This window comes from Hevea brasiliensis, chromosome 9 (genome assembly GCF_030052815.1).
Source record: "Hevea brasiliensis isolate MT/VB/25A 57/8 chromosome 9, ASM3005281v1, whole genome shotgun sequence".
In the NCBI taxonomy this organism is placed as follows: Eukaryota; Viridiplantae; Streptophyta; class Magnoliopsida; order Malpighiales; family Euphorbiaceae; genus Hevea; species Hevea brasiliensis.
In genome coordinates, this window is record NC_079501.1 from 91,130,987 (window position 1) to 91,139,296 (window position 8,310).

An 8,310-nucleotide genomic window follows, 5' to 3' on the forward strand; every position below is an offset into this window, starting at 1 on the left:
AAGGGGCTTGACAGGAGGTATGCAAACCTGGCTATGATGTCTGATCAGTCTTTTGATGTGGTAGTTGATCGAGCTCGACAGATTGAGATTAGTTACACCGGAGATGACAGTGGGAGAGCAAAGAAAAATAGAGTAGAGGGTTCTTCAGGTGTTCCCCACATGGGTGCTCAGGATAAGGGAGGCCAAAGTAATTACAGAGGAAAAAGTAGGAACAAGAGGAGTGGTTTTAGACATAAATCTTGAGGATTCAAACTAGGGTACGGATCCAGCAGTGGTCACAGTTCGGGATACAGTAGTTTTGGGTCTGGTTCAAGATCCTCCTTGGCACCTTGCGCACAGTGTGAAAGAGGACATTCAGGACCTTGTCTGATGGGTTCAGGAGTATGTTTCAGGTGTGGCCAATCAGGTCACTTTGCTACAGAATGCCCCGTGTTCAGTGAGCCACAGATGGGGTCACAGGGTTCTGTTGCAAATGCTCCTCGTCAGTTGTATCATGGTGCTTCCAGCATGGCAGGTAGTCAGTTCAGTGGCCAACAGGGCCGAGGACAAGGGAACGTGGATTTGGAAGCAGATTAGGAGGTAGAAGTCAGTATCAGGGTTCTGCCACCCAAGGTAGGGGTCAAGCTCGGGTTTTCACCCTGACCTACCAGGATGCTCAGGCTTCCAATGCAGTTGTGGCAGGTATTCTTTTGGTCTGTTCCTATGAGGCTCGTGTTTTAATAGATCTGAGTGCTACGCACTCATTTGTCTCCCCATTGTTTGCCATGAGATTAGGTAGGAACCCTATAACTTTAGAATGCCCTTTGTCTGTAGCTATCCCGCTTAGTGATAATATAGATGTAGATATGGTTTTTCTGGGTAGCCCAGTAGTAGTGGATGGAAAGATCCTCCCAACAAACTTGGTTTCTCTACCAGTGATGGATTTTGATGTAATTTTGGGAATGGATTGGTTAGCAACCCATTATGCCACATTAGACTACAGGAACAAAAAGGTGTATTTCCACATACCTGGTGTGGAAGAGTTTAGCCTTGATGGTGACAGGAGCGTAGCTCCATATAATTTAGTGTCAGCAATTAGTGCTAGAAAAATATTAAGGTGTAGATGTCATGGGTATTTGGCATTGGTGAGAGATACATCTATAGAAGGTGTCAACATGAAAAATGTTCCTGTTGTCAGAGAATTCATGGATGTCTTCCCTGAGGAGCTTCCAGGATTGCCACCAGGAAGAGAAATAGAGTTCTGCATTGATGTTGTTCTGGGTACAAACCCTATATCAATGCCGCCTTACAGGATGGCACCAGCAGAATTGAAAGAGTTAAAGGAGCAACTACAAGAGCTTTTGGACAAGGGTTTCATACATCCGAGCACTTCACCCTGGGGTGCTCCTGTTCTATTTATGAGAAAGAAAGATGGGTCCTTGAGGTTGTGTATTGACTATAGACAACTGAATAAGGTGACTGTGAAGAACAAGTATCTACTTCCTCGGATCGATGATCTGTTTGATCAGCTCAAATGGGCTAGATTCTTTTCTAAGATAAACCTACGATCAGGCTACCATCAGTTGAGAATCAGGAATGAGGATGTGTCCAAAACAGCATTCAAGACAAGATATGGTCATTATGAGTTCTTGGTGATGTCTTTTGGACTCACTAATGCACCAGCAACCTTCATGGACTTGATGAACAGAGCGTTCAGGCCATTCCTGGACCATTTTGTCATTGTATTCATAAATGACATTTTGGTATACTCTCGGACCAAGGATGAACACGTGTGGCACTTAAGGATGGTGTTGCAGACTTTGATGGAGCACCAGCTATATGCCAAATTTTCAAAATGTGAATTTTGGCTAGAAAGCATCTCATTCTTGGGACACGTGGTTTCTAGTGAAGGCATTCAAGTGGATCCTAAGAAAATTGAGGCTGTAACTGATTGGCTTAGGCCTACAATAGTCACTGAGGTGTGAAGTTTTCTGAGCCTAGCTGGCTACTATAGGCGTTTTGTGCAGGATTTTTCTAGGATAGCAGCTCCCCTAACTAAGTTAACTCGGAAGAATGTTTCATTCATTTGGACAGATGATTGTGAGGAGAGTTTCCAAAAGCTTAAGGAGTGTCTAACTACTGCCCCTGTGTTGACACTACCGATGAGTGGTGAAGGATGTACCATGTACTGTGACGCCTCCAGAGTTGGCTTAGGGTGTGTTTTGATACAGAATGGAAAAGTAGTGGCTTATGCTTCAAGGCAGCTGAAGAGGCATGAGCAGAACTACCCCACCCATGATGTGAAAATGGCGATTGTAGTCTTTGCACTAAAGATTTGGAGACACTACCTGTATGGTGAAGTGTGCGAGATATACACCGACCATAAGAGTTTAAAGTACATCTTCCAACAGAGGGATTTAAACTTGAGACAGAGGAGATGGATGGAGCTTCTGAAGGATTATGATTGTACCATCCAGTACCACCTTGGGAAGGCCAATGTAGTAGCAGATGCTTTGAGCAGAAAATCTTCTGGCAGCTTGGCACACATATCAGCGGAGAAGAGACCGTTGATATAGGAAATACATGAATTGATGGATCAAGGTCTAATCCTAGATCTTTCAGATAAGGGGGTATTGTTGGCTCATTTTTCAATGAGACCAGACCTGCGAGACAGGGTTAGAGTTTCCCAGCACAGAGACCAGTAATTGATGAAGATCATAGAAAGAGTACAGCAGGGTGAAGGTGGTGAGTTTGGATTTGCCAATGATGGCGCCCTTATGCAAGGTTCCAGGATATGTGTGCCCGATGTGAACAATCTCAGAAATGAAATCATGCGAAAGGCACACTATACACTGTATAATATCCACCCAGGCTCTACCAAGATGTACCATGATGTACCATGATGTGAAAGATAGTTATTGGTGGAATGGCATGAAGAGAGACATAGTAGACTTTGTGTCCAAGTGCTTGACTTGTCAGAAGGTGAAGTTTGAACACCAGAGGCCATCAGGGAAGTTGCAAGAGCTCCCTATCCCAGAATGGAAGTGGAAAATGATTACTATGAATTTTGTGACTGGGTTGCCTCGTACTACACGGGGGTATGATTCGATATGGGTAATTGTAGACCGCCTAATCAAATCAGCTCATTTCTTGCCTGTGAATACTATATATTCTGTGGCACAGTATGCCCGGCTCTATATTCGAGAAATAGTCAGATTGCATGGAGTTTTGACTTCCATAATATCTGACAGAGGGCCCCAGTTCACTTCTCGATTTTAGAGGAAGTTGCAGGAGGCACTTGGCACACAGTTGAGCTTTAGTACCCCTTTCCACTCTCAGACAGACGAGCAGTCCGAAAGGACAATCCAAACACTGGAAGACATGCTCCGCATGTGTGTTCTGGATTTTGGAGGTCAATGGAATAATCAGCTACCGTTGGTGGAGTTTGCCTACAACAACAGTTATCATTTCAGCATAGGGATGGCACCCTATGAGGCACTATATGGAAGAAAGTGTAGGTTTCCTCTGTGTTGGACGGAAATGGGAGAAGCGAAGGTGCATGATGTAGACCTAGTGCAGTACACTTCAGAGATGGTTCCTTTAATCAGGGAACGATTGAAAATAGCTTTCAATAGACATAAGAGTTATGTAGACCCCAGACGGAGGGATGTAGAATTTGCAGTAGGCGACTACGTATTCCTGAAGATTTCTCCGATGAAGGGAGTCATGAGATTTGGAAAGAAGAGCAAGTTGGCACCTCGGTATATTGGACCTTTTGAGGCTACTGACAGAGTTGGAGCAGTTGCCTACCGGTTGGAGTTACCACCCAACTTTTCTCATGTTCATCCTGTATTTCACATCTCCATGCTCAAGAAATACATTCATGATTCTTCTCATGTGCTACAGCCAGATGTAATAGAGCTGAAAGAAAACCTGACATTTGAGGAGCAACCTGTAGCCATAGTGGACTACCAAGTGAGGCAGCTAAGATCAAAACAGATTCTTATGGTTAAGGTTTTGTGGAGGAGTCAGTTAGTGGAAGAGTGCACCTGAGAGTCAAAGTGGGACATGCATAGCAAGTACCCTTATCTATTCAATGTATAATTCTGTACTTTATTCTGTCTTGTGTAAAAATTCGAAGACGAATTTTCTGTAAGGGGAGAAGAATGTAACACCCCTAATTTTCAAATTTATTATTTTGTGGGTAAATATTGATATTTTATTTTAATTAAATTTTGGAAAAATTATTTGAGATTTTTCGGGTTTTAGAAATTGAGTTATATTTTCTGAAAATATAAAACTTTGATGATTTTTAAAAATTAATTTAAAGATCACGTGGCAAAACTAAAAATGTATTTAGACTCTACGAATTTTTCTAAATTTTCTAGAATTTTTTCGAAATTTTTAGGTCTCGTTTTGGTTCCAAGGCAGAGTAAAAATTCAAAATTTTGTATCCTGAATCGGACCAGCCGAATCGAACCGGACCGGATCCGATCGATCAAATCGGACCGGCCTTTTCTTTTCTTCTTCTTCCCTTCCCCGCGAGTCCTGACCTCTCTTCCTTCTCCTCCCGTTTTCTCTCTCCTCCCTCCTCCCCAGCCTCCCCACCTCGCCGGCGCGCCGCCCCAGCCTTCCCCCACTGCCGGCGCGCCGCCCAAGCTGCCGAAAATGACGCACGAAGAGGCGCGACGTGCAGCACGCCGTTTTAGCTTTCCTGTCGTTCCGGCCACCGATTGGGCTGGGTCCTGTGTCAAACACCATCTACACCTCGAGAGCTTTCCATAGACACCAAGAACACCAAGATCAATTGAGCGGTTTGTCCAATTTTTATCCGGGAAGTTTTAGCCCATTTCGACTTTTGGGCTAGATTTCTCGCAAACCGTTAATCCCACGAGAAAACCGAGAGCACCAGAGCACTCCACTCGTCGAGAGTTTCGCGGCAATATAAATTTCAAAATTTTTTGACACTGTTTTTTGGTGGGTCCCATGAAACTTCGTGGTATTTTTCTGAGCATTAAATGAGCTTAGAAAATTCCTTAAAAATTATATACTAACCCCCGTATTGTGGGCTTCGTGTAGGTACCTTCCATTCGCGAAAATTTAACGGTTGCCCGGGTCTATGAATTTCCGGCCAGACAGACCTGCTACCAAAAAAGTCTTGGAATTGGATTGAGATTTTGGCTACTCCAACATTGTCAAACATTCCGAGCGCGTTTCCAGAGTCGGAATCGACATAGGTAAACCCGAACCTCGCTTTTTCGTGATTTTTTAATCCTTGAATTGGATTAAAAATTTATAAAATATTCGTGGTAGCTCAGAAAATTATGATTCCTTTTGCATTAGCATAGAAATATTGCTAAGGATCGCGGGGCAAAGTTTTAAAATTTTTAGAACTCATTTGAGTAGTTTTTGCAAGAGGATTAAATTATGAGGACTAAACTGTAATTTTACACGTTGTGATTGATGACTATTTGGAGGGGCTCAGGAGGGGCTGTGTGATGTGATTGAGTTGTGGATATATGGTTTGTAGATATAGAAGTGTGTTTTAAGCCTTTTTGCAAGTTGGGTAGGTCCTAGGTATAGGGGAGACTCTGCCAGATTTTTGATACGACTTAGGACGTATTTGGTCTTTTCTTAGCTTGTATTGAGTCAATTGTATTAAATAATTATAATAAAATTATCAGGTGAGCCGGGACAGCCTTTCTCCTCCGCCCAGCCGCTACAGTGACTTCGGTTGAGTCTGTGAGTAAAATATTAATTTTAATCATAATTTCGATATTATTATATGTTCAAGCATGCCCATGCTTCACTTATAAATATGTATCTATGTAGTTAAACACTAGGCATGTTTTATGTTACATTTATAATTGTTAAAGTGCCATGGATATTGTTGTGGTAATTTGGAGCAGTGTGCGTGAGTTGGCGTGCATGTGGTGTGGTGTTGGCTATGGACAAGACGGGTAGACACGGCTTGAGATCTTCACTGGGACCCAGTCCTTCGGGGTAGACACGGCTTGAGTTCTTCGCTGGGACCCCGATTTGGTTTATTAAGCAAAAGTCTGGCTTGAGTTCTTCGTTGGCACAGGTTGGATTAAGAGGGCTGTATAGGGGATCAGCTCCCATATATGTATTGTTTGATATTATCGGGTGTGTGAGTGTTCCAAATTGCCTTTTGATATGATTTGTATAAAAATTATGACGATATTGCATTTCACTTCACAGGGTACATTAGCTTTAGATAATTATAGAGATTATGGTTAAAATTGATATTTTACTCTCTGAGTTGAACGCTCACTCCTGTTCATTATTTTTTCAGGCTACAGGAGGATTATTGTTATGGTTAACCTGTTTTTCTCTTTCGCAGGTCGTCTATTCATGTTTGTATAATTCTGTTAACTTTCGTATGTGTTAGAAATATTCCTTTGATTTAGGTCTGTAATATAATTACCATGTTGGACCTATAAACTTATTATATGCATGAATGTTGGACTGGATGAGGGAGCTAAGCTCCTATTTATTTTTGTGACATTTGAGTATGTGGAGGGTGAGCTGAGCTGCCTAATTGATTATATATTGTGTTTACAGGTCCAGTGAGTCAAAAACTCCCCATTGAAAGGTCCATTTTATGGCCGGACTCTGTCCGGTTGAATTCTTAAAATTGGGCCCAAATGGGCCATAGAGTTGGGTTAATGAATAGTTAGGCTTACTACGGGCCTCGGGGGCTTTAGGCTGGCCCAGGTCCTAGTGCTAGTCCGGCCCATAGGTTGGATCGTGACATCAAACTACTATTTAGTCCTAATATTTTAGTAAAACTAACTAATTGATTTCTATATCTTTAAAAATACTACTATTTAGTCACTCTATTTAACAAAAACTAATTATTTAGTCTCTCTATTTTAAAAAATACAATATTTCAAAAAATATATTCCTCAATAAAAAAATAAAAATTTTATTGTATGAAGACTAATATGAATTTAATTTTTTTTAAATGATTCAAGTATAATTTCATTTAATTCCGTGGGCAACATTTTTGTGCTTTCTCTATTTGGAATCAATTTTCTTAGATTATCGTCTAGATTATTTAAGGATCTAGATCAAGTAATACTAGATCAAATATTATTTCCAATAAAAAAAAATACAAAAATAATGCCTAGGAAATTAAATGAAAATACTTGAACAATTAAAAAAAATAGATTTAGTCTCGCACAGTAAAATTTATATTTTTCTTCTATAAATATGTTTTTTTTAATATAGGGATTAAAAAAAACATATATATTTTTTTTAAATAATGGGATTTAACATATGTTTTTTAATATAGGGATTTTAAAAAAAAATAGATTAACTAATTAGTTTTACTAAAATAGAGGAGCTAAATAATAACATTTTTCAAAATATAAGAACCAACTAATTAATTTCACTAAAATAGAATGATAAAAAAGTAGTTTAATTGATATTAAAATTCGTTGACTAAGAGAAAATTTTAAAAAATGACTAAACAGTTTAACAGATTAAAATAAATATATTAAATAATATACTTTTTAAAATAGATGAACTAAATAATAAATTTCATTAAAATGCAAAGACTAAATCAACTAGAGAGTTCTTGGTTGTTGATTTGCTTATCTTTGTTGTCTAATTTCTTTATTGTTATATTTTATGTACATACAGGTTGTTGAACTATGGGTTAAGGCTCTAAGTTCTCTTTGGTTTCATAATCAAATGCCTTTAGAGATCGGTGGATTAAAAGTTTTTGGCGTGATAACTCTTAGAGAAGTTATTGGTGTCTTTCCTCGACGTCTAGTCCGTCGATGGTCAATAGCAAGAGCTCTGCAAGTCACCTACCTATTTGGTCTCCCCTGATTCTCTTTTGGTTCATCACAATGGTTCTGCCATAGTTTCTTCTAGGCCTTTTTTGACTTGCTTCGCAACTAGAGTATGTTTTTTTGGTGGGGAATCTCTTTAAATAGGCATTGGTTGTGTCGATTCCTTCTATGGCCGAGCTGGTCTTCTATACTCTTCCCTGATTGCTTGGCTGGGTCTACGGGAGTGGAACAACAACGCTTTCCTCTATATGTTTCTTGTTCCTAAGGGTCTGTTTGGATAAGAGTGAGGAAGGTATAATAAAGGTAAAGAGAGGTAAGTAATTATTTTACCCCTGTTTGAAAAGAAGTGAGTTAATGAAGGATAAGGGTAAGTAAAGGTAAGCCTTACCCTCCCTTATCCCTCAAATTTCAAGTTTTCTTGCATTCTAATTTAGGGTGTAAGGAGGAGTAAGGAGAGAAAGATTGAAAATTATAAATATTTATATTTATACACCCTTTAAATTTATCC